This window comes from Emydura macquarii, unplaced genomic scaffold, assembly GCF_026122565.2.
Source record: "Emydura macquarii macquarii isolate MOO-44397 ecotype Brisbane River unplaced genomic scaffold, CSIRO-AGI_Emac_v2 contig_2432, whole genome shotgun sequence".
In the NCBI taxonomy this organism is placed as follows: domain Eukaryota; kingdom Metazoa; phylum Chordata; order Testudines; family Chelidae; genus Emydura; species Emydura macquarii.
Window position 1 is genome coordinate 2,613,911 of NW_027132569.1, and position 27,809 is coordinate 2,641,719.

The 27,809-nt window shown below is 43.4% G+C and overlaps 1 long non-coding RNA gene across 1 annotated transcript in view; it reads right to left on the reverse strand.

Moving 5' to 3' along the window:
• LOC137162568 (uncharacterized) overlaps nt 1–6,858 on the reverse strand; it is a 136,820-nt gene extending 129,962 nt beyond the window's left edge. The window contains exon 1 of the long non-coding RNA XR_010922403.1: nt 6,765–6,858. This is a non-coding gene — a long non-coding RNA (uncharacterized lncRNA). The remainder of the gene's footprint in view (nt 1–6,764) is intronic.
• Nucleotides 6,859–27,809: the final 20,951 nt, after the last annotated feature.

Genomic DNA, 27,809 nt, shown 5'->3' on the forward strand with positions numbered 1-27,809 from the left:
ATAACAGTAGACTTGATAACAGACTGTATGGGAATCTATGTGTTTCTTCTGAAATCTGTAAGGTTTTCAGATACTGAATTATGGCAACGAGTGAGGTATACAAAAAGATTAGTGGGGCCAAGTCAACAGATAGCAGTATTGTCAACCCCAAATGTTCAAAAATCATCCATCAGACCCCCAAAAGTCAAGGAGGATGGCTTAACAAATTATGAGATTTTAAGAGAATACATTGTGGTTCTTTTTATTTGCCTTCTTGTTTCTGAATCTTAGAGAACACATTTTCTTTGTGCTTTCAAACTCCCCCCCACCCCATCCCCGCCATATGAGGGCTAGACATTTTTTTAAAATGCAAGCTGAGTGCCTTATGGGATCACATGACTCCAAGAGCTGGGGCTTTAAAGAAAAACACCAAATATTATTAGACTTGTCAACTTTTAGTGATTTTTATTGCAACACCAGATAAGATCATTGTTCTGAAGTCTGGATATCTGGGTTCTATTCCTGGCCTGTTGCTGACCTACTCTGCTTCCCCTCCCAAACCCTACCTATCTGGACCACTGCTGTGTGGGAACCAGAATTTCCATCCAATGGAAGATTTGGAAATGTATAATGTGTGTATTATTTTGTTCAGAATTGGAACAAAAAGTCAAAAATGTAAAGTCTTCTGTGGAATAGAAATTTTCAAAAAATTCCATGATGACAAGCCAACTCCAGATCTGGCTTGCTGGCCAAACAGCCAGGAATCCAGGCAGTCAGCTGCCCAGGAGCCAGCTGGCAGAAAATAGGACACATTTTGATTCAATCAAACTTTTGATGCCATCAGAAAATTTTCAACCAGCTGGAGTCTTGTCTATTGAGAGTGTAAATTCTTTTGGGCAGGGATTGTGTCTCACTTACATTTTTGTAGAGCACCTCGCTTGGTTGTGGCCTGAAGGTGCTGCAGTAATACAGACCATTATTGGAATACTAGGTTAGATTGTACTAGCAGATTTTCAGCTGCAGAAATTAGGCCACTTTCATTTAGGGACCTACCTATGGACTAAGAAGTCTAATTTTAGGCACACAGTTTCAAAAATTCTTGGCCTTGGCTTTCATTCCATTAGAGGCTGTAAATACCTGGCACTTCCAATGTGATGTGTCCAAACATCTCTCACAATTTAATTGACTCGATAGCTATGATCAGTCACGTAAGTCATATGCTGTTGATTCTGTTCCCTGTTTGGATGAGGAGCATGATTTTTTATTTATTTATTTTAAATATTCACCCAACTCTAACAAACTTTTTACTTTGGCTGTAGCATCAATGGCAGGTGGGAATGATACTGAACTCAACAGCTCAGTCCCACATAGCCCACAATCCCTAGGAAGACACTGCAGACCATCAGCATACTAGGTAGTCAAAGACACAGGATATCTAACAAAAGTGATAGGACCCATAGCTGCAGAACTCCATGGAGGCAGGGGAAGGAAAGAGAACACCCATCTTAGAATAAGGTTTTTTTATTCCCTTCAGCTCAAACCCACATAGTTTAGGCACCTATGGTCTAGTGGATAGAACCCTGAATTCGGAGGGCACAGCCACTTTTCTGCAGCAGTTCATCGCAGTACCTAGATCCACATTTAGACATCTGAATGAAAGTGGCCTGATTTACAAAAATGAGGTCTCTGATTTAGGTACCTAAGTTTAGGCACTTCATTTTTAAACAATGGCTTCAGCTTCTTCAGGTCTCAGCTAGCCACTTGCAAAATGGGGATAGTGGACTTTATTTTGTAAAATACTTTGCGATCCATGGATAAAAAGCTCTCTGCCACAGCACAGCAGTAGCTTCTCTGGCTGGCAGATGACGAGGTGATGGAAACCATTTCTTTTCTAAATTTTAAAAAGACCGTTATTTTTGTTAACTATCATGAAAGCAAATATGGGGATATTTTCCTCTCTCCTTTTGGTACAAGGAAAGGCTCGATTCTACCCTACTAATTGAAAAGGATTGAATTACCCCTTGGCACTAGTGGGCTCATCTCTCCTGCTGATAAGTGCCAATGCATTTTGCATTAGCACTTCAGATGAGGAATCTTGACTCCCAGTGCCAACGGGGTTAAGAGAGTGTGAAAAACCTTCCAGAATATGCCTTCTCACAACCTGCCAAATAACTTCCCACCAAACATATATTGGGTCACGTCATATTGTGTATAATATTCTGTGTCACCATTCCGTAGCCAGAGGAACAAATTGCTGTTGTAGACCATATATTACACAATGCCTGAAATTACTAATGTAAATGACAATGCGTAATTTCTTTTTTAAACTAGGATTTTCCAAACAGGCTTGACCCAAAGTCCACAATGAATCTATGCCTTCAGCTTTCCGTAGAACAAAGAAATTGTTGATAGGAAAAAACAAACAAAAAACTGTTCCACCGCATTTTCTCATCCTCTGAATTTTAGTCTGGCTTTTTCATACCAGGGACAATAAGGGGGGAGGAAGTGAGGGATGGAATTGCACAAAAAAGTTTCTTTCCTTCAAGAAAATGCTTACGTGTCAAAGAAGGTCAAATCTAGGGCTCCTTGAGGTGAGATAGGTCAGAGGTTGGAGAACAAGGCTAAAAAGTATGTTTTTCTTTACTGAGCAAACAGAGAGAAACAAAACAAATTGAAAATAAAGTATAAAAACAGAAAATGCTTAAATGAATAAGTCATAAAAGCAGGGGCTTTGTTCATGCTAGAAAGGACTTGTCAGTATAGCTATACCTCCTATAGCTAGACTAGGTATAGTTTTGCTGACAAACTTTCTAGTGGAGACGCAGAAACTTGTACCAGTTCCTCACATGAAATTAGCTATACTGGCAAAAACGCTTTATTGCCAGCATAACTGCATCTACAATAGGGCTCTTTTGCTGGCATAGTTACATTGCTTAGTGGTGTGATTTCCCCCCCTCAAAACACTCCAAACCAACACAGCTATGCCACTAAAACTTTTTAAGTGTAGACCAGGCTTAAGTGAGCTCAGGAAACTGTTGTATAGATATCTGCATTGTCATTTACAGATTGCCAATATGGAATATATTGTTTTTCTATAACAGTTTTCTGGCTACTGCTTTAGGCCATAATCTGCCTTCATGACATCCGTTTCGCCTTACTTCCCAAAAAGTTACTGGTAAATAAGAAATTTTTGGATGAATTTTTAACTCAGTATAAATCTTTGGACAAAGACTATGAGCTCTTCTTACAGCATCTGATGCAGGTGAAAAATAATTTGCAACTCTTGAAAGAATTTCAGATATCAGTCCTGTGGCTGAGTAAGTGGCCCAAGCCAGAGAAAAACAGGGTAGTCTTCAAGAGAGAATTTCCTTACATGTCGATAGTTTCCATGGAATTTTGTTGGAGCCCTGCACCTGCATTTTTGGACAGAATTTGGTGTAAGGATTGTCCCTGTTTTGCAACTATTTTAAAATCCTGCTACTTAAAATAGCAACAGAGTGGGAAAAAAAAGTAAAATATTTCACACATTCCTCAAAAAAATCCCAAATTTCCTCGATTTCTCAACATTTTACAGTTGCCACCCAATTTAAATTCTTGAATACAATTTTCACTGAAAAAAACCCAAACCCAAAATTGAAAATATTTTTACCAGCTCTAAAAAGAATAAAATAAATCCAAATGTCATGCCCTCAAATTCAACCATTATGGATGGATCCAAGGCCCATCCCTTGGTTCATCCCAGTCCGCATCCCTTCCCCACATCCTCATTTTAAAATATGTTTTTATTGCACTGTAACAATTACAGTGAAAGCTTTGGAAGTCTGGCTCTAGTACACACCTCTCACCATGACTCTGCTGTATTGAACTGTTATACCTTTGTTCTGTGTGGCCTTCAAGTTTCTAATATCATCTGTCTGCAGAGAGAGGTTGCCATTTTGTGGCCAGTTCAGAGCAGACTGTCAATAGACACACACACATTTTCCATGGATACTATTTTTGTCCTCCCTCATTTTGTTGTTCTTGTAGGCTGGGATTTTCAGAGGCCCTGAGGGAGTTATTTACAGCAGGAAACAGGTACCTCTTTTATTTGGAATTAAGTGCAACTTCTTTGCAAAGCCCATCCTTAATCTAAAGGAAATGGTCATTTGACTGAAAGTATCTGTTTGCTCTTTACGTGCGGAGAAACCCAAGGGCACATCTGCAGCTGGGGGTGTATTTTCCAGTTCAGGTAGATGTGCTAGCTTTGATCAAGCTAGCATGCTAAAAATAGCAATGTAGCCACATCTACATGAGTGGCCAGATTGAACTGCTCGGAGTACAATCCCGCCTGATCCTGTGGGTACAGATGTGGGTGGCTAGCCTGAGCCACCCCTCATGCTGCTGCCACACGGCTATTTTTAGCATGCTAGCTCGAGCCCAGCTAGCACTTGTATGTCTGCCCAAGATGGGAATTACGCAACCCAGCTGCTGCATAGACATATCCTAACAGAGAAATGCAACTTTGGCTGTGGTTTCTTATGGCAAGATCACAGTGTCTATGTAGTTAAGATTATAATTACCTTTCCAGAATGAGCCCGACTTTCTCCCACCACACATCACCCTCAGGTGTATTTTGTGTTACACATTTCAAAATGGTGGGCTGTTGTCATAAAAAAGATATTCTGCAAAATTTGAAGTCAACTGGATAAGCCATTTCCAAAATACAGGACTTATAACTGCCAAAGCGATATACAAGTATTTCTTCTACTTTTTTCCTTTTACATTTTTTCTCTCTCATTACAAACATTGGCTTGGTCTAAACATTTTTCATGTCCTTCCTAGTCCTCTAGTTCTCTGTCTCCCTTCTAGGTAGGGTGACCAGATGTCCCGATTTTATACGGACAGTTCCCATATTCGGGTCTTTTTCTTATATAGGCACCTAGTACCACCTCCCCCCCCACCCCAGTCTCCACTCCTGAATTTTTCCACACTTGCTCTCTGGTCACCCTACATCCAGGACTCCCGCCCCTCTATACTTGCCCCAGTTCTTCTTGCCAATCCAAACTCACCCAGCAGAAATGTGAGAGTATTCATCTACATTATCACTGGTTTTGTTTCAAATATGTCAGGGGAAGATCTAAAATTTATCTACAGTTTTTTCTCTTTCCTTTTCAGTTCATATTTTTCTTTGGGTGGCGGGGCGGAGGAGGACGAAACATGTTCCACAGCATTATTGTTAAAGTCATTATAGAAAATGCCCGATCCTTCTCTGTGTGCTTGGAGCCCAGTAGTAATTATATTAATCCAGGGCCTTTATTGCTGGTTAATGGAATTTTTTTTAAAATTGAACCAAGTTGCAAGTAAACAGATTTGCATTGATCTGGTGATGTATAGAGCTCAAGCTAGTCTATTTATGTGTAAGCAAATTAAAAGCCTTAAACCCATACAGCCAAATCGTATAATCCCATGCTGAAAAATTGATTCTATGATACTCTTGTGGGGCCACATTCATTTTCTCTCTCTCTCTCTTTTTTTTTTTGCAGGGGAGGAAGGACAAGGAACTTCAATTTCTTTGACAGAAAAATTACAGTTAAAAAACAAACTCTAGTTCAAAATCACCAGAATAAAATAGCCTTTATAATGGAAAGTTACATTTTGTATTGAGTAGCAGCACTAGCTCAATCCTGCAGCTGGAGCATACCTATAATAAAACTAAGCTGCCACTAGCATGCTTACTTTACTTCTTGAGCACCACATAGTCTATATTTAAAAAGGAGGATGTTGCTTCAACACAAATGGAAATCCAGTACTGTCAGTAAAGATAATTTATTGCCAGCATTTCCTAGTCTATCCCACTTGGACATCAGAATGTTCTCCCTGTGCCAACTTTCCTGTCCCAAGCCAAAGGAGCTCCTGAACCAGATTCTTTGAAGATTTCCACAGAACTGTAGGAGTTAAAGGAAAGACTCCAGAGCATAACTCTAATATATATATCGGAATGTATATTATCATTGAGCATTAGTACCAACAGCATAGCCATCAGTAAGTCACCACTCACCAGAATACTACCAGCACTGATGATACTGAAGTTTGACATTTATACTAGTTCTCATGGGATGACCTCAAAACACTTTAGAAAGATAAATTAACATTATCTTAGTTATGTAGATGGGGAAACCGAGGCATACTGATTTAAATAACTTGCCCAAAGTGACACAGTAAGTCAATAGCAGAGTCAGGAATGTGGTCTTCTGCATCTGACCATATCTTGGATAGGTCAGGTAAATAGAGGGTTATAAGAATTTCATGTGGTTTGAGGAAGCAGTTGGCCATAACTAGAGTTCCATCTCACTAAATGAGAGGCACAGAAAAATAAACAAACAAAAAGCCATTCTGGTGCCAGCTTGTTTTCTCATACAGTTTGACTCTCAAACACCTCAATGTTTGTTGTGCCCCTACTTCTTTAAATCTATTCCTTGCACTCAATGCAAAACTAGGAAAGACACAGGCAGATTAAACACACAAAACTGTGGTATAAAGACTCTTAAATCTTTGCAATGGTGCCATATTGAACAGAACACCAGAAAATCTGATTTTTCTTTTAATATCAATGTCTCTATAAATACATAAATATACTCATGTGTTACTGTATATCTACAATCCACAAATATAAGGTGAGTAAAAAAAAAAATTTCTGTTCTAAAATTAGATAAACCCTGTAATCCCAGTGTGAAATAGTGGTTAAATCAGCAGAGATCATGCAGCATTAACATATAGCACACAGAGGATAAAAATCACTTTCCTACCTGGGTGGGCGTGTTTGAAGATTTGTGGAAGAAAAGGGGACAGACAACATGATTGTGTTGGGGAAAAAGACACATCTTTTAAAAGCTAATGAGCATGGAATTCTGACCAATAATCTTTAAAGCAACCCTATTACCATTAGTCACTGCTGCTTTGTGAACCCATGCAGGTGTTACAGGTTCAGAGGATTTTTTGATTGAAGAGAAAGCTCTTATTTCCACAGGTGTAAGCATCCTGCTTGCTCTTTAACATGCAGTTTTATTCTGAAAAGTGACTGCAAAAATAGCATCTCCTTAATTGCTGGTCTACTCCCTGTGTGCATTCAAAGAGTCATTTGTTATTCCTATTTGCACTGTAAGGCCACAACAGTCATGGGAGAGCAAGCTGGAGCCTACTCCCTAGTAGTGCATCAACAGATTGTTCATGATGTTTCAAATGCAAGGTAGGTTCAAATGCAAGTTTCAAATGCAGTTCTGCCCTGAGAGGTGACTGAAAAACTGTTTTCACAGGAGTTCCATGCTTATGCCTCAGTGATTTCTCTATCAAATGTACACAATTAACAAGTAAGAAGATAGCTCTCCCAATTGCAAGTCCTGTAAACCCTGTTTGGGATGTTAAAGTCAAGCTTACCTGTTCCCACGTCACCACCAACAATAAAGAAGCTGCTGAACCAATTCTGCCCTCGGTTACACCAAAGCAACTCTGATGTCAGCCATTGTACTAATAAAAAAGCATGTAAGCTGTTTTGACACTAACTTATCTCAGCAATGTTTAAAGGGGAGGAGATGAATGGTACACAAAAAGAGGAGTGTGAAGGAATGGATTTTTAAAAGCAATTTTGCACTAAAAAGCAGTATTTCTTTTGAAATGCTTTTCTGGATTCTAACTGAACAGGACCATCTGATGACTGCACGTCTACTAATGCAGGTTAGAAGATTTTGCAGGATTTGCAGGGACTGGAGAAATGTAATCGCTTCTTCCTTCAGAAATAGTAGCCAAATGGGCGGGGGGAGGGGAGGAAGAGGGACGTAGTGCTACTACTTGCCCATTCTATGCCAAAATGAGAGGCTGGCTTAGCATACTGTGCACATGTTCAGAATATAGGATCATGCTTGCGGGGCTGCTTGGATTTGGCTCCCCGCACTGGGGTTTGAATACATTCAAGGGCTCTACATACCTGCCACTCCTCCACTCAGTCCTCTGCACTATGCATATGCAGCAATGTTCCCAGAACGGAACCCATGAAAAGCATCATGATTTTGTGTCCATTCAGAAAACCAGAACTAAATGCTGCCGATTCTGCTGAAGAGAGTTAACGAATAATAGAAACCCCAGACGGGCTTAATGGAAACTAACCACCTTCCGCAAACTTTAATGACCTAATTTCATTTAAGTCTGGAGCTCTAATCAATCAGTAAGGATGGCACAGCCATTGTCACCTTTGATGCCAGCAGTAATTATGTTAGACAGTGCACAGCTCGCATGCACAACAACACACAGAGGAGAAAGTGAGTACCACTTCCTGCTGTTGAGACCTTTTGAAAGGGGAAAACACCCTTCAAGATTGGGAAAATATTTTCATCAGTGATGTGAATAAACAAGTTTGCAAACTCCGTTAGAGCTGCACAGATAATTTCTGCAGCCATCTGCACCCAGGAGTGATCACCATTTAATAGAGGGTCCCAGCCACAGAGGTATTACCTTTCTGAGGCCCTCCTCTGTAGAAAGATCACACCATCTGGGCCTGTCTTATCTTTCCAAGAGAATCTCTGCAAGGATTGTGTGCATGTGTAAGGAAACATATGTCACCGCTCAGCCCTGCCCTGGCCCACACACTCCTCCATTGGCTTACCTGGCTCACTGGCCCCATGTAAAGTCCTCTGTGGAATCCAGAGCAGTGGGTGGGAGGGGAGAAGTCAGCATTCTTCCTTTTTCCTTGCAGGAAGGGAAGAATACTACACAAAGAGCACCCTCTCAGCACACACTTGTTGGGGATCCAGTCAGGCTCTCAGTTTTTACCCAGTCTTTATTCAGATAAACTCCCAAAGGGAATCATTGGGCATCTGAGTGAGAACTGAAAAGAGACCTCACCCTTAGGTCTAATGGACATAAAGAAATCCCTTTCCTAACGTGGATGGCACCTGCTGGAGAACATTCCCTTTGGGAAGGTCTCCTTCCCCACACTTCACAAGGGCCTTCTTTACCAACTTCTGGTTACTGGTGTGAACAGGTCAAAACCAGTCGTGAAGCTAATTATCTACCACGGAGGAAACTGTTTATTTCCATTGTACTTAATTATGTTTTCATTGGCTCTGTTTAGTCTATTCAAATTCTAAACTCATTCTTTTGCCCCACCAAAAAAGAGAAATGTCTAAAATGTGAGGACAAGTCTATGTAAAATGACCTGGATCTAGTAACTGTGAACATTTCTTATTAGAGCACTCATCAGCACCACTAAATGTCTATCATTTCCATTATGAACCACAGTACTAAAGGATAGGCTGTTACTCCCACTGGACCTAAATCCAACACAGAATTTCACAACTCCATGTAATTTTTTTTTTCCAATTTATTCAGCTGGGTGGTGGGGCCTGGATACACAGAACGTAACAAAAGTCTGGCCGATTTTAGATGCTTCTCAGAAAGAAAAAAATATGATTTACAGGACAGTCATCCATTATTAGTTGGTATCTTTAAAAAAAATTTTTAGCTAAATGATATGTGTGTGCAGTGGCTGTTGTTATTGGCTGGGATTTCCAAAGAGATCTAAGGGAGTAAAGCACCCAAATCACAATAGGGCCTGAGTGCTTAACTCCCTTACGTCCCTTTGAAAATCCCCACTACTATTGTTGTTATTAATTATTTCTCTTTCTAAATAAGATAGAAGTCCATTGTGCCAGGTGCTATACAGATGAGTAGTAAGAGTTAGTTCTTACTTCACAGAGTGTGACAAACTCTGCTATGCAGTTGTAAGAGTGGGCTATTGTGTTCTGGGAAGTGGGCCGGCACAAGCCTGCCCCAGCTAAAGGCCTCCTCCAGCCTAAGGGGAGGAGCTACTGAGTCTGGGACTCAACTAATTATGGGGGAGGCAACTAATGAAAAAACAGGAACAAGTGTGGAGGTCAAAGGGCCAGAAGAAGGGAGCCTGAAGGGGACACCGTGCAGAGAACCTCAGACAGCACCCAGTGCTCCTCAAAGGTGTCTAGGGAGCCAGCAGATGTGGCCCAGAGGAGCTCCGCCCTGATATGTGAATGAATATAGGAATGGAAATAGGCCCCACAGTCACAGAGCACATCCTCTCCCTGATGTTGTAGATGGCCACTTTGGCTAGCGCTAGGAAGAGGTTGATGAGAAGATCTTGCAACTTTGTGGGGCCACAGATGTGGTGTGCATAGATCAGGAGGTGTGGGGAGAAGTGCAGCACAACCTTAGGAGAAGGCTCTAGAGTAGCCGGAAAAGGGGCTGCAACCTGGCGCACTCCAGATAGATGTGAGGCAGAAGGGGCAGATGTGAGGGAGAGGGGTGATCCACACCAGGTACACGCACGTGCTCATGGCTCCATGAAGGAGCCACCAGCTGATATCCCCGGCGGGCTGTGGAACCAGAGTGGAAGAGAGGCTGGCCCACCTGGGTCCGTCCTAACCCTCAACAGATGGCACAAAATTCCACCACTTAGGGTCAGGGTGGGGACACAAGGTTGAGGAAATGGAGAGTGTGGAGCATGAGCATGGACAGATGTGCCCTCAGCACGGTTCGGAAACAAACTGGCTGCAGGTCTCGCAGCTGGATCGGGGTATGTGCAGGAGGGTGGCTGGGGGGACTTGCAGGGCCAGGGGTCCAATGAAAAGGTCTGGAGGACAAGGCGAGGAGCACTCTCCCACAGCACCTGTGCAAGGTAAACCTGAGAGATGCACAATAAGGATGCCCTCACCTTCTGGAGTAGGTGCCAAGGCTTTCAAAAGGTGGAGAGCCCCATATGCCAGCCTACTGCCAGGGGATCCAGCCAGTCCCCCCTGGTCATAGTCCACGAGGTTTCCAATTCTAGTGACTCCTGCCAGAACCAATCTCTGGCACGCCAAAGGGGATTACACCACTTGCACACCGAGGTGGGGATTGTGTAGTAAGGGCTCTCTGAGGAAATCCACCCCAACAGCAGCCACCACGGAGATCTGCCTGCTCTTCTGGTCATCAAAACCAGTTTCCAGGTCTAGAGGAGGTCCTGGTAGAAGACCGGCAGCTTGGAGAGGTCTCACAGAAGACCTCTCAGATGGAGATAAAAGAGCTGCCGGTCATATCAGAGCCCTTGGAGGTAGTGGAAGAAGGCGTGCGCCAATGTGCTCCATGCCAGACTACCTGCACTATAAAGGAGTCTCTGCAGGGCCTGACTTTGTAGTCCATGCTGAGGAGCAAGACAAGACTCCAGTTCCAAAGGTCGTGGAGGTCCCCTTGTTTGGCAGCAAAATAAGCACGGCTTGTCTGAACAACAAGTGGAGCACCCCACTCCTTAAGGACTCAGCCCAGATGACAGCAAGGTCTGGGCCAAGGATGTCCCAGAACACATGGTAGAACTCCAAGGTCATCCTGTCCATGTCCAGAGATTTATTAGTGGGCATGAGATGGAGGGCTCCTGAGAACTTGGACAGAATGAGAGGTAGCTCCAGCCGGGCCCAGTTGCCTGTGCTGATTGTCGGGAGTTCATCCCAGAGCACCAGGCTGGCTTTGGTGTTGGTCAGATCCTGGGAGAAGAGGCTAGCATAGAAGGTTCTGACTCTCCTGTCCATCTCCACTGGATCCGTGAGGGGGGTGCCGTCCTCTGCCAAAGGGCAGGTGATGTGCTTCTTAGCCTTCCTTTTTTTCTCCAGGGCATAGAAAAAGTGGGAACCGCAATTCATCTTCCATAGGAGATGCATGCAGGATCAAACAAAAGCATCCCGAGTCTGATGGTCTTTGAGGGTCCAGAGTTCCTCCCGCTTCTCCCGGCATGCTCCACAGAGCGAGTATCTTTGGGGCTGGTGGCCAGACGCCTCTCAAGTATGAAGATCTCCTGCACCCGCTCCAGGCCTGATGTCAGGGCATAGACGTTGACTAGATTCAACATCAGCCCCTCCACACAGACCCAGATGTACAGCAGGCAGCCTGGCACAACCTCAGCAACCCCCAGAACCTTGGGCCATAGGTCACAAGAGAACAGGGTGGCTACTCCAGCCATACAAATGGTGAAATGGCTAAAGTACACCCTGTCCCCCCACTCCAGCCACCAGCTAGCCTTGGCCGCTGGATCTGTGTGGGTGTCCTGCAGGAAAATCACAGAGTACCCCCCCTTCCTGAAGGCAGGAGAGCACCTGGCACCTGCAGAGACCCACCGTACAGCCCCAGGTGTTTAATGCTGCAAAGATGGTTGGCGCCATGGTCTCAGCCATTGGCACTAGCTGTCTCCTCAATGGGCATGGTGGCTGGAGGTGGGGTGCCGTCTGCAGCCAGGCAGGTGGAGGGGGCAGCGCAAAAAAGTTGACACCCAAACCAAGGGGTCGTCCTCCCCCTGGGTGACCGGGGTCAGACCCAGCACCCTGATCTCCTCGAAGATAGAGCTGAAATCTCCACCTGCCACTACAGGGTCCTCCCTGCCAGCAACTGAGTCAACATCTATCTTGGTACTGATGGGGAGCACAAATGACAAAGGGCCGGTGGGGGAATCCCTCCGAGGCCGCCTCCGGGAGGGACTCCGAAAGGGGAGGCTGCACTGCCCCCCTCTGCTGCCAAGGCTTCCTCAACCAGCTCCACCTGCTGGACCTCGTCAGGTGGACCTCTTCCCCCTTGCCATATTGAGGGGGAGGTGCTGAGCCCGTGCCTTCTGCTTCCTGTGCTTCCCTTGAACAAGTACCCAGGCCTCCAAGGTGATGGTGGAGGGCTGGCCAGCAGGGGCAGGTCCAGGGGGCAAGGGCAATGGCTCCAGGGATTGAGGAGACAAGGGTAGGACAATGGGATGGGAGCTCTTCCCCTGGGACAGGCCCTCTCCCAGAGTCGGGACCTACCCGGCTGCCCTATCCTCCGCAGGCCCCGCCCAACCATGCGCACTGGCAGCAGGGCCTGCCCACTCATCTGGGCACGAAGGGGGAGTCACCCCCGGGGCCCAAGCAGAGATGGAAGTAAGCAAAGGAAGGGCGGCAACAGGGACCAGGTGGCCAGGATCGCTGGTGGTGACAGGGCTGGTACCCCCCACCAGGGCCTTGGGGGTCCCAGATGCCCCTCCGTGCCAGGCCAGTTCCTCTGGATGTGCCCCGTTGCCCAGCAGAGGAAACACCGGGCCTCCCCCAAGGAATAATATACCCGGTATTGGGCCCCTTGATGGGGCACCAGAAAGGACCTCTCGAGAGCCTCCCCATCACACACTGGCAACAGCAGCTGGAGTTCCACCTGCCGATGGAAGGAGAGGACGTGATGGAGGGTGGATCCTTGCAACCCAACAAGAGAGAGCTAATGACGGAGATAGGCTTCCCCAGGGTGGAGAGGAAAGGCAATAGGCTGCACTGGGAAGGAAGGATGGGACAGAGGTGAAAACCACCCATATGTCCAGGTCCTCCAGGGGCTTGAGCAGTATGTAAATGCCTCCCACCGCCAGGCCCTTCTCCACTGCCTCCTGGGCAGCAGCCTCCGATGCCAGGACATACATCTTGGAGGCCACCACAATGGCCGAGGGCCTCATCACCCACACCAACGCCCCCAGGTAGAGACCTACGTGGGGAGAGGAAGACACCTGGAGACAGCAGCTTCCTGGTCAAGGAGGGAAAGGGGCCCTGGCTGCTGGAGATGGAGCCAGAGGAGATGGTGGGGGCAGATGACAGGGCGGTGGGTAGAGGGGGTTGCAGCTACCTGGGTGTATGCCATGGGGGCCGAGAGGTAGATGCCCCCAGAGATGATGGAGGGAACGACAAAGGAAGGAAGGGCCATGGTGGATGGTGGGGCCACAGGAGGGAGAGCAGTCCCTGCCCCAAGAGATTTTGCCTGCCAGGCGGAGCTTGTGCCCTTCTTCTTCCCCCGGCTCTTTTTGCCAGTCCAGGGGGCTCGCCCAGGAGTGGAGGAGACAGGAGTCATGGCAACGATGGAGTCCCCACTGGGGCACCAGTGGGCAGCAGCAATAGACCCACCAGCAGTGGTTGAAATAGTAGCTGCAGGGGCGGATGGGGGAGCAAGATGGCAAGGCAACAAGGTTGATCGGGGGTCCCTCCCACTGTCTCCCCCACCATCCATGAGAAGGGGCAGGAACAACACCGGAGGAGGAGGAGGACGATGATGGCCTCACCACTCCTCCCCGCCAGGCTGCAGGCAGGGGAGGAGGGCGCCAACAAGGAAGAGTCGCAGTGGCCTGATACAGGGTGGGGACAGCAGCTCCTCCGGCTGCACTGAGTACGTGGGGAGGATTCTAACATCATCCAGGAGTGCAGTGAACTAGGGGAAGCAACGAAAAAGGCAGGGGCGGGGCATTCACAAATGCTGAGCGGAGATGGGCGCACGGATCAGGCTGGACAGGGCGGGGTAGGGGCAGGCATCAAGGGGTAGGGAAGGAAAAAAATGGGTCAAAAACAGGCCTGGGGTGGAGCAGAAAAACACACAGATTCCCAGGGGTTAGGGCGAGGCAAGCAAACTAACAAAAAGCTTTCTAGGAAACCAGACTGGGGCAGGAAACCGGGGGTGGGGGGGAACAAAGTGGTCAATGGAAGGCGGGTGGAGCAGGCAGCAAAGGTAAAAGGGGCAAACTGTTGCAGGGGTGCTGGTGGGCAAATGTAGCGGGGACCTGCCAGTCAAATGCAGCCGGGGAGGGAGGGCAAGTCCAAGGGACGAAGGATTGGCAAATGCACCCACCTGCGCTTGCAAAAAACAGTAACTGTTCGCTGCAACAAATAAAGCCTCAGCTGGTAGCAGGGTCAGGGGGAGCAGCCGAGCCAAGGAGCAGATGGTAAGCAGGGATGGCGGAGGGAGTAGCGAGGGTGGCGGCAGTGGGGGGAGATAGATGGAATGGGGAAGGGCTCCTTGCCTCTCCCCCTTCCCGCAAGATGACAACAGCAACCACCACAAGCTCAGGAGGCAACAGAGAAGACACAGTTTTGGTTCAGTGGCAGTACCCCCTCCAGAGCGTCCTACAGCAGCTCCCCCGAAGCAGCTCCTCTTCCTCCTCCCCGAAGGCGGCAGCAACTGCAGAGCAACCAGTCAGCAGCAAGCGAGCCAGCCAGGAGAGACCCCAGTAATGATGGTAATTGGGGTCCCTCACTCCCTCTTTGGCCGACATGCCAGCAGGGCTCCCCAAGCAGCAACAGCCAGGGGGATAACCAGCTAGCAGGGCAGCAGAAGAGGTCAGGCAAAGCTGGAAACTAGGCAACAGGTAGGCCAGTGTTCTGCTCCCGGCAGCTGCATGCAGCAAGAGAGTGGGAGAGGGCAGGGATGTCAGCCCTAGAATGGTGAGGGCTGGGGTGACCAGGTAGCAATTGAAAATCAGGACAGCTGGTGGGCGACAATAGGCGCCTATATAAGAAAAAGCCCTGACTATTGGGACTGTCCTTATAAAATCAGGACATCTGGTCACCCTAAGGCCTTTTCCCCTACAAGTTAAAAAGGGGTTACCTCAGGTCAATTAGGGACACCTGAGTGCAATTAAGAGCTGCCTGAGACCTTTAAAAACTCATCTTCAGGGGGAGAAGGGGTAGTGGAGAGAGTAGCTGCTGTAGGGCTAATGGTAGCAGGGTAGAGGGCTGCTCTCCTCCCTACAGGGGGGAGCTACAAAACAGACCCTCTGTTTAGGGCAGGACTAGTGCCCCAGGGCCAACAACAAGGCAACCCACCCTCAGAGTGCATCTAAGATTTGACTAATGCTGTAGTAATTACTGTGCCTAAAAAACAAAGGAGCCAAATTCTGCTTTCAGATACCAATACATATATGGCTCAATGCTTCCTGGTATGACATAACTCAGAGCAGAGGTACATTAACTTTCACAACTAGCTTTAAATCTTATTTATACTCACCAAATGTATTAAAAATGTATTCAGCATTCACCTCTCTGTGCATCTGCAAAACTTATGTTCAGAGAGGTTCTGTAACTGGCCCATGTAGACTCTCCCCACAGTGATTTCTGTCGAGTTTCTTCCTGTGCAACTATGAGCCTGTGGCTTAATTTCCTCTTTTTTGGAGGTAGTTTTTTTGTGAGGCTTGCTGTTAATAGGATGACCAAAGAAGCAAAAATGACCAATCCTCCGAAGTTCACAGCTGGATCTTATGCTATTGTAGGAAACAATCCTGCAGTAGCATGGGGACAGATGAGATGCGATAATCCCTAGTTTCAGTATATATGTTTTTTAAAATTGCTGGAGAGAGAGAAATGAACCAAGGTGTCAGCAGGACAGATTGAGCTCAGCATGGCTTTGATGCCAAAAATGCAATGTGTTCAGTGAGCTTAAGCATCCCATCTCTTGATGTTCCTGAGAGTTTAATGGGGGTTTTACAGAGTTCTTACTAATGTTTCTCCTAATACTTTCTAAAGTGAATTCAAGTAGGCAAACAGCCCTGGCCCCTAAAATCTTCAGTTCACCCACAAAACAGACACAGCATGATCAGCATAAAATGAAAATATTCCATCTATACACCTCAACCCTCACCTGGAGGGATTATCCTAAAAGTACAGGAGGGCAATTCATTCTCTATTACCCACTCAAGTTCTTGCTGAGGTAACCAACCAGCATGCTGATTAATGTCAACTGTGTCAGTGGGTTTTGTGCTGTGGATGCTGGGAACTAGCCTAAAGACTAGAAACTTATTTCCAGAGCCCACCAAACAGGCACATCCTGCCTTTGACATACTTTGAGCACAATCTGTATACAAATATGCACAGGACACGTGTTCAAAAATAACTTGAAAGGTAAAGTGGCTTCAGGTTTAGACCTGACTCACAGGGATTTTTTTTTGTTTTTTTTTTACACATTAAAATAAGAGCTGGTCAGAAAATATGGAGGGGAGGAAGGCAGGGAGGGGTGTGCAGGAAATGCCAAAAAATAAAAATAAAAATAAAAAGTCAGCATTTTCTGAAACTTTTACAACCCAAAAGCTGAAAGTTTTCACCAAAAAGTTTTCTTATTTTTTTGTCAGAAAGTCGAAAATTTCCACTTTTTCCAAAAATCTTTGTTTTGTCAAAAAGCCAATTTTATATCAAATAAAAGTTTTGACAGAACATTTTCAACCAGCCCGAATTAAAATGCCTTGCAAGCACACAAGAAAAAGAAATATCTAATTCCAACGGTCATTAGTCCGGACATAACAGACACTGAAAAAACTCCTCGCACAATCTTGTTCATGCAGTGTTTCTGGGACTACGGCGTTCCCAACATTTTATAGGAAAATAGAGCCATCTACAGGAAAAATTGTTTTGGTTATTGTAATGACAGCCTATCTGAGGAAGCAGTGAGTGATTTCTCACTGTGTCCAATTGATCCTTACGGCAGGGTCTAATTGCTGTACTATGTAATGTTTAAATGAAAATAATTTACTTGTTATGATATAGCAATCTCCCTTGGCACATGTAATACAGAAGCATGAAGGGAGGACGAAAGAGAGATACTGTATTTCTAATAGAAATAATACAAACAGGGCAAATAATCTCAAAATACTTTTTTCCCCTTTATTTTATAAGAATTTGTAATTAACTTCAAACAACCTCAAACAACCAAAGGAGCAACTAAACCTCTTAACGATTTCCGTAAAATATGCTTTAATGTGAGAGTTTCTAACTACTACTGGAAAAAATATTTCTTTACACATGCCACTTTCATGCCTAACAGTATAAATAAAAATTTGATCCAGTGGATCAAACACTGGCCTGGGAATCCAGAGAAGAGTGGTAATCCCTGCTGTGTGGCCGCAGGCCCATCACTCTGTCTCCCTGTTCCTCTGTCAGCCTTTGTATGTCTTATGCAGTGTTATTGAAAGCTTGTCTCTCACCAACAGAAGTTGGTCCAATAAAAGATATTACCTCACCCACTTTGTCTTTTTGTATGTCTTGTCTATTTAAATTATTTGGGACAGAGACTGTCTTTTGCTATATGATCTCAGTTGGGGCCCCTACATACTAGCACAATACAAATAATAAATAGTAATGACAATGTACTATTGTGGATGGCCACAGCAAGGATAAAAGCTTACTATGTATGACAACAAAACAGAGTTATTTCTTTCCCTCAAGTGGTAAATCCTTATGCTTTTGATGCTGAATATCCCAGTTGCTAACAGTGTCTGAAAATTTGCAGCCGCAGTTCACTACAGGCTCACCCACCGTATGGAGAATTACTATTAGCTCCCAGCTCTATACCATGCTACCTCCAGGTATAAAGTTCAAGATTGCATTAGCTGTCCCATCACACTGTACAATCCTATCTAATTTGTTGTCCACTCTCACTACCAGGGCTTGACATCTGAACATAAAAGAAAAGAGAAAGGGAGATTTTGGCTGGAAAGGGTGGTATTTGTGAGACTGGAGTGTTTTAGCTGTTTAAAATGCCATACTAGAAAACGTAAAGTAACAAGATATTAGCTGCCAGTGCCAGGACTGGGGAAATGGCTTGGGTGAACAGTTTCCATAAACCTAAGAGCTATATGATAAAGAATATTTCATTGCATTAACACTGGGGCCACAACATTTAGCTGGGTTAGCCAATTAAAATGACATGAAATCAATCTTTCTTTAAACACTTAAAGGCAGAGCAAAAAATTATGTTGAGAGAACCCTCCCCGCTTGATTTTCATTTCTTTAATAACTGATTTATGTGATACATAAACTTCAGCTTAATATCCAGCCAGACTCCTAAATGTTTGTGTGTTCTTACTTATTCAATCATATTCTTTTGTAGGATTATTATTTTAAACTCATCCAGACTTGAGCTTTTTGAGTTATTAGAAAAAAAACTCTATAGACTTACCTTTGGTTGAATTTAATAATAGTTTTAATTCAATTAAACCTAACTGAATTACATTAAATGCATCCTGCAATTTTATATGTACTGACTTGGCTGTATAGTCAATGGAGTAAAGTCATCATTCGTAACAGTCGAGCTTTGAGCTTTTATATTAATACCATTGATGTAGACCATAAAAGAGGAGACTAGAATCCATGGGAAGGGTTGGGGGGGGGGGTTGTTTTGTTTGTTTTGGGGCGTTTTTTCTCTTGGCCTAGATAGTCTCAAGCACCATATAAAAAATAATTTTGATGAGACCTTCTGTTTTGTACCTTTCACTTTGTTCAGATAATAAAGGATGAAGTACCCAACAATGAGCCCAGTCTGATTTCCATTGACTTCAGTGCGAGCAAGATCTGGACTTTCATGTACCTTCTAACATGGGGCTCTTTGAGTCACTGATCTGACAAATGCAGGTGTAGTAAAGAGAAGCAACGTGAAAAGCAGCATGTTTCATTAACTATTGAGCATTTCTCCAGCTACACCTGTCACTCCCGTCTCTCCTCCGACTGAGCATCGTGGACATTGACAGCCACAGGGAAAAAAATGCTGAGAGCTGAACACATTAAAGAACAAATTCTCAGCTGGTGCAAATCAGGGTAGCTCTGCTGAAGTCACGGATCTATGCTGATTTGCACTAGCTGAGGATCTGGCCTTAACAATTTGCTCCCAAACGCTGTTGATTAGATACATTTGTTGTGGCACTACTAAAGATTTACTACTCTGCTGCCTGATTCACTTCTACAATTAAATACACTGGGTTATTTAAAACTGAAGTGGCTTTGGCCAAACAGGAGTAGAGTCTTGATTTTGAAGGTTCGTGTACATTCATTTGATAGTACTATCAATATGATTCAGTTTAGTCTGTAGTGGTTTTATGAAATAAGCTTTTCTCCAAGATCCATTTATCCCATGCCTCACACCAAATATTCTTGATCACACCATGCAAGCTGGGAGACTTATTCTCCCATTGATGTAGTTCATTGTTATTGTTATTATTTATATTACCATAGTGCCTAGGAGCCCTAGTCATTCACCAGGACCCCATTGTGCTAGGCAGTGTACAATCAGAACAAAAAGACAGGTCCTGCCCCAAAGAATTTATAATCTACGTATAAGACAAGCAGCAAGGAAACAATGAGACAATATTGGTGAGCTTGATATGCAATGGGATCAGCCCACTAGTGGCCTAACCATTGTCAAGTTTTTTGTAGTCACCGAAGCGAAGGAAAGTTTTAAGGAAGGATTTGAAGGAGGATAACAAGTTAGTTTTGCAAATGTTTACAGGTAGCTCTTCCCAAGCATGAGGGGCAGCATGGAAGAAAGCACATAGGTTTTTGTTTGAAAAGTTAACAAGTGGGGGATGGAGGCTGGCCTCATGGCTAGTCGGACGCAGGAGTCAACATTTTGATAACAAATGAGAGATGATAGGTAGGGTGGAATAGGGCCTTGAAAGCGAAGATAATCAGCTTATGTTTGATGTACTAGAGAAGGAGGAGCAAGTGGAGGGATATAAAGAGAGGAGTGGCATGGTCAAAGTGACAGGCTAGGAGAATGATCTTTGCAGCAGCATCTGAAAGGATATGAGCAGGGCAGGATTACATTGGTCATAACCAGAAAAGAGGATGTTGCAGTAATCAAGACGCAATATAATGAGAACTTGGACAACAGTTTTAGCTGGGTGGATGGGTAGGAAAGGCTATATTTTAGAGATGTTAAGGAGAAAACATTTGCAAGATTTAGAGATAGATTGGATGTGAGGCCCTAGACAGATGTTCAAGTCAAATAGCATGCCCAGATTACAGGCCTGAATGACAGGCAGGAAGGGGGTACAGTCCACAGCGATGGAGAAAGAAGGGCGTGAGGAAGGCTTGGGGGAAAAGATTAAGAGATCTGTTCAAGCCACATTGACTAGACATCAACAAGGAAATGTCAGAGAGACAGGCCAAGGTTTTTTGTTTGGACAGAAGGAGACTGGCCTGGAGTAGAGAGGTAGATCTGTGAATCGTCAGCAGATCGATGGTAGCTGAATTTGTGTTTGCAGATGAAATTACTCAGAGATAAGATGTAGAGGGAAAAGAGAAAGGCATTAAGGACAAAGCCCTGTGGAACCCCCACAGAAAGTTGGAGGAGGTTTGAGGAGGATCCTTCAAAAGGACATGCTGAAGGAGTGATCTAGAGAGGTAAGAAGAGACGTATGATAGATTTACATAGGAAGTTCTCATTACCACCAATGGGCTATGTCTACAATTTAGAGCTGGGGTGTGATTCCCAGCTTGGGGAGACATAGAGTGTTACCATGGCAGCACAAGGAGCCAGCCACCCCAAGAACAGTGCCCATCAGAAACCTTAGGTTTCTATGCATGCACAATAGAAGAAAAATGTCAGGAGTAAAATCTCTCTAGTGTAAGGAATGGTCTCTAATTATTTAAGACTCTGAACAATTATAAAAACACTGCACATGCTCTCAGTTCAGTTTCAGCAGGAGAAATAACCATATATTGAGGCTGATAGAGCTTTGTGACTAACATCCACGTGAATGATGAATCTTCTGAGTCAGTTGAGGATTTCACAGGGCTATTCATGGTCTGAATAGGATGCATGAATTAGACATTAGAGAGCTGGTTATTGTATCAATCACTGGGTTTTCTGTAGTTTTAGACTGAGACTTATCTCCCTTTTGAAGAGAAGATACCTGGCTTGATGGTCTGCCCTCAGAGTTTAGTGTAACCCAAGTGTTTCCAGAGAGCTCTGAGAAAGAATATGAAATTGCTGGCTGGTCACTTTATTGCTGGTTTAGTAGAACCTTATACTGATCTTTTGTCTTCAGCTATTGATTTGGTACATTCTTCTGCATTTCTGTCCTCACAGGTCACTCAGATTTATGAATGACCTAAAGAAGGTGAAGTCAGGATGCAGACTGCTAAATGCCCAGAGATGGAAGCCTCATGTTGCAGCTGACTCACTGCACTGTAAAGACTTTCTGAATTCTTGAGGCCACTAGAGCATCTGTGACATCTTAATCAGCATATATATTCCTCGTAGTGGACAGCCTGGCTTATCCACATTTTCTCCACTTGTTTGCTGAGGCAGGTCCTCCTCATTGCGAGGAAATTTCAGCTTGCAGATAAAATGGAGTGGATCTGCACTGAATGCTTTGCTTCTGTGGAGGCAGGGCAGTATTTAGAGGGAATAAATATGAAGTCTTCTGTGAGTTTCAGCCAGTGTTGCTTACCTTAGAATGGAGGCTCTGGATGCATTGGGAGAACTTGATATGGCAACTTGTGCTCTGGACCCTGGTCCCTCCTACCTGGTGAAGACCAGTGGAAAAGTACAAGTTCCTTTGCTGGTGGAGGCTGTCAGTGCCATCCATGAGGCGGTAAAGGTACCAATTGCTTTAAAGGAGACACGTGTCCAATCTCGGCACAAAAAGTCAATCCTTGGTGACAATAGAGCCAATTATTGACCATTATCTAATCTTCCTGATTCAGTGAAGATCATGGAAAATGCAGTGGCAAGACAACTCTCAGAGTATTTTGATCCTTCTAACTTCCTTGACCAGTGTCAATCTGGGTTTCAAACAAGGCATAGTATAGAGACTGCACTTCTGATGCGGTTGTTCAGTGATCTTCTCTTGGCAATTATTAAGGAGAGCAGCTCAATCCACAAGCACCCCTAAAATAAGTACAGTGCCCCTTTCAGATGGGGAGGCAGAGAATGTGTAATGCCATTATTCTGTCTACCATAATCCTGAGGTTTGATTAGTCCAGCACAAATTAGAGCAGTCTCAGGGCCATTCTAATTTGTCACAGTTAGAATGGCTCCCTGTGAGCTATTCTGCTGGCAAGGGATTTGTCAGAATGCTGAGTGCTATAGCTCCTGACCCCTCAAGCACACTCCTCTCATTCAAACATGCCCCCTATTACCGCCAACATACTCCCTACACTAAGGGATGAGGCTCAGGCTAAAAACTCTTTTAGGCAGCTCTAAGACCCCACTCTGGTGCAGCTGAAGTTCCTTGCCCCCACAACACTGTTTTTTCAGCCCACAAGTGGATAATGGAGAGGTCGGGAGGTGTAAAGTATTATTTAAGCTTCCTCCCCTTTCGTACATTACCTTAAAGGGACAGTATGAGCAATGGACTTCAAATCTCAAAAGGTTTGGTTCTGTCTAGACATTCTGAACCCACAATGACTGAGTGGGTTCTAAATTCCCCCAAACATGTTCCCATTATCCCTAATTGGATTTGTTTATTGATGTCATCAATCAAAATGTTATACAATTAAAAGGTTTGCACTCAATCAATTTTAATTGTATTCAGTACAATTGCCTTTGCAAATCAGATGCTTTTTAGTCTGGCCACTGAGATAAGTCAGGTGAAAGCAATTTGAAAACTCCCATTTACCCAAGTTTGATCTGATCAAAGAATGCAATATTGGTTTCTCTATAAGAACTTAGCTAATGTTTCCGCATCTCCTTCCACCGCAACCACCATTCCACTACCAATGAACTGAACATTAGCCTTCAAATAAGTCCACACAGTTTTTACTTTGAATCACTATGTACGATATGTTTGGTATTGGCACAGCCCAGGACATGTACCCAATCTCCACCAGTATATCATCTGTATATTAGCACCACCTAGTGTTACTGGCAGTAAAATCTAAACATTTTACTTTCTTTTTGGAAAAATACTGCTTGGCCCTACAGTACTTTCATAACTATGAGCAATTCCTTTTGTTTTGTACTAAAACATATGTGTCTTTTTCACTTCTTTCTAAATAAGAATAATACTTCACACTTCTCCAGCACCCTTCATCTGAGGATATCAAATCACTTTGCAAATATTAATCAACCGTATCAATTTAATGGCTAATAACATACTCAGCATTTACAGAGTGATACATTATAATATGCATTTTCAAGGTGGGAAAATAGATAAAGGAAGGTAAAGTAACTAGCCCACAGTCACAGAGTGAGTCAGTAGGCAAGCAAGGAGTAGAGCCCAGGAGTCCTGGCTCCCGCTCGCACCACCCCATGGTACCCGCAAGGCAGCCCTGTAAAAATCTGGGATCTTTAGGGTTTCTTTTACATTAAATCAAGACTCTGGGCTCTTTATTGCTTATATGATTTTTTTAATGTGAAGAATAATTTATTTTCAGCTGCATCTTCAGCTGTGTGGTTAGAGGACCTTTAATCTCCTTTGTTTCTGTGTAAGATTCCATCACAGCCAGCTGACCATTATTGTGATAACAAGAATGGATAGCAAGTGTTTGAAATGGATACATTGACTGCTCCATTGCAATGGGTGTCTGATATCTTGCTGCATGATACTGTGTCCCAGCACCATGAAATCAGGCTAACTGATCCTGACCTGCCATGCAATAAGACTTATTAAGAGAGAAACTTATTTAAGAGAGAAACTAGTTTGTAAATATTCATTGCAAGTGAGGAGAAGATGAGCAGTACATGTGAACATTTGGGATGCCAGCACTAATACAATTTTGTACCGGGGGTCAGTGTCAGGCTTTTCTTTCTCTTTAATTAATAAATAAAACCCGGTACTTAGCTATTTCAGTTTCTTATTTTTACCCATCCCCCATACTCTGGGCAAAATGTATATTGTTATGTTCAAAGCATACACAGAGAGAAGTTAGATAAAAATATAAAATATTCTTGCTAGAAGGTTGCAATGTAACATTACTTTATTTCTTAGACTTCAGAATGATAATGCACACAAAAAAAGAAAGCATCAAAGAAGGCTGCTCCCTAAAACACAGAGGTATGATTCACCCCACAATACTGCAGACTGGCTGGTTACAGACTGACTCTGATAGAACATTGCCCTAGCCTGCAAGCAGGACCAGGAAACCCTTTAGAAATGTAAAGTGATAGCTTACAATTTTAATGCAGTTTTCCATAGACTACATATGCATTTTACAGAATAAGAAAACAATTCAGTCTCAAATCGATAATGGACCTTCCAGACACTCTGTAACTAACAAGCTTTCCCATTGGCCCATCTTCTTTAAAAAAAAAAGCTTCTTGAAACACAGTGGTCGGATCCTGCTGCTGGTGCACCTTGCAGGGAGCTGCAGATAATTCTTGCTACTGACTCATTGAGGCATGTGTTGTTTGTAAAGCATCACGCTGAAAATAAGAGAGGTGGGAGTAGCCTTTCTCTAGAGAGAAACCTAGGGTCAGAAACAGTCAGGGCCTGTGGTAGGAACCGCTGTTCTGGATAGCTGAGTCTAGGAAGAAGACAAACTGGAATTTGTGCTTAAACTGAATTATTTTTGGTAATGAAGCCAAACCGCATATAGGGGGTTACTTCTGATTATAGACACAATGCATGCAGCCTTTTTTAGAGCAGAATGGGGATTTCACTAGCTTCCATGCTATATATCTGTTATTACAGCCCAATAAACTACATTAAAAGAAAACTGAGGCCACAAGTGAAGCACTCTACAGTTAGTAAATGCCTGAATAAAAATTGCCTGTGCAAGTTTAAGTTGCCCTCCTTGTGCTTATGCATTATGATACAGGCTTTAATGACATGATCACATATTATTTTTTTCCACAGGACCCCTGCCCTCATTCAGTGTGCCATGAGTCAATATTTCTTTTAATTTCCTCATGTAGTGTGTGGCCCAATTCCTGAGTTAATGCACACCACCCAAACCCTGCAGTGAATACAAAATAATCAGTTTCCTCCCAAAAGTTTCTATGGTGCTCTCACCATAGTATCTCAGTGCTTGACCAATGGTGATGTCACCCCTGTGAGACCAGGTGATATCATTATTAGTGCTATTTGGAGAATTTTCATTAATACAGTTTATTGTCTGACAATGCTGATTTGACAAAATTGAAATTTGTCATGGACTCACACTGGTTTCAGTGAAATTTCTCGCAAACAGAATTTCAAAATGAAAAATTTTTCATTTCCAAAAATTTCATTTCAGAAAGATGTTGAAGAATCATTTCAAAGAAAATTTTGACATGACGTTATTTTATACTATTGCTGTATAATATAAAAGTCAAAATACTATATTAATTGTTTATATTGATTTCTTTTTAAACTCATGATGGACAACTTCCAGATAATACAAATTAAAATATTTTATTTTATATATTCTAGAAAAATGATTCCAGGCTAACACAAGAATATTGAAAAAGCTGCTCCTCTAATTAGTTCACCTAGTGTTTATCTTATTTTCTTGTTGAAAGTGTCAAATTATTTCATTACAACACATTTTGGAGACACTTTGATCTAGAAAATAAGATACCATGTTTCAATCTGTACTAAGTATCAGCTGCCTGAACGATTTTAAAAAATAAAAAATATAATAGTATATTTAGACTATTATATTATGTCATAATATGATGTGGCTTAATATATGACTTGTCATACTATATACTATTACTAACATATCATGAAATACTGTACAAATAATAAAAATATATTTTTAATAAAATTGATAAAAACAAAATAAAATTTTGTTTACAAATGACATTTTGAATTTTTACCCAAATGAGATTTTCTACCCAGAATATTTTCAGAATTTCCATTTTGATGGAACTTCAGTAAATATTTGTTTCCTGAAAAATGGAAATTCCAAGTTGCAGCCTGCTATAATTATTGTCCCCATTTTACAGATCAGAAAATAATGCATGGAGAGATTAAGGCCAAAAGTGTCCACTGATTTAGGATGCTCAGCCTGAAACCTATGACTTGATTTTTTTCAGAATATATCTCATTTTTATAGCACTTTCTGCACAGCTTCAACCAACTTCAGTTTCAAGTGTAAGCACTCAACACGCCTGCAAATCTCACCTCAAATGCCTCATATTAACCACCTAGCAAATGAGGAACACGCAATTAGTGGCCACCTGTGACATTTTGGTTTACATTACTTGCCTAGCTTTGCATATAATAAAGTGATTGGCACAATAACATTTTTGTTAGTCATTTCCTAAGTGGAAGTGACTGTTTTTTCATATGAATATTTTAAGATCTGTAACTCTTTTTTTCCTTTCAACTCTTTCCCAGTCATTAAAGTTCATCTTTAAGATGATGTTTTCCTTGTAGGGTCTTTAAGAAAAGATACATGAAGGTTACACCCAGGAGTTTTATGCCTGTTGCCTGTCAGCAGGAATCAGCTTACATGTGGATGTGAATGCTGCAGCCAGTTCAGAATGTTCACGAATAAAAGCCTACTGAGCTGACTTTTTTATTTTATTTTTAAAGAACACTTAATGCTGATGAAATGTCCTAAACTGAGCGCTCTGGAAACCAAATTCTGTTTATCCACAGAAAAGGTATACCATGGGAATAAAAGCAAAGCAAGGTTCCCCATGCTGTCCCAATCCCCTCAGTAGGCCTCATCTCTGTTCTGAAATGGTGGCTTGTTCTCTAAGCCTATCCAGTCTATGATTTCTCCACTGAGCTAGCCAATGATGTTATCACAGCAGTAGGGCAGCACTAGAGGAAGCTGTGATCACACACGTTTGAGCAGGTCTGACATTCTAGCCAACAGGGCAGTGATACACAAACACTAGCAAGAGTATCACAATGAGAACAGCCCTGCAGCAGGACCTGGACTGAGCACCAGTCATATTATTTGCCTTCAGAGTAATAAGAAAATACACCCATTGTCTGGGCATATTTCTTACAGTTGGCTGAAAAACAGGAACATTTTGTGAATTTTTGTGCAAATACCCCTCCCCCCCTTCCTCCCCCATCAACAATTACATTTGAGGTACATTTTTGATGAAAACTGACAAATGTGAACCAGCCCTAGTATTTCCACAAACCCAAAATCATAGATAATATTAATAAATGACCAGTATACTTATAAATATATGTCCCAACATTTCTAATTGCCATGACATAATAAAGAGTAAAAATCCTCTCTGGAAATGGCCTTGGAACTGCTCACACAACTGGCAAATATGTAGCAATAGTCCTTCCTTACCACTGTTGGGATGGATGCCAACCAGTGAGTGCCCTGGAAATTAAAAGCTCAGTATCCCATTACCAATCTGCAAAGGAGTGT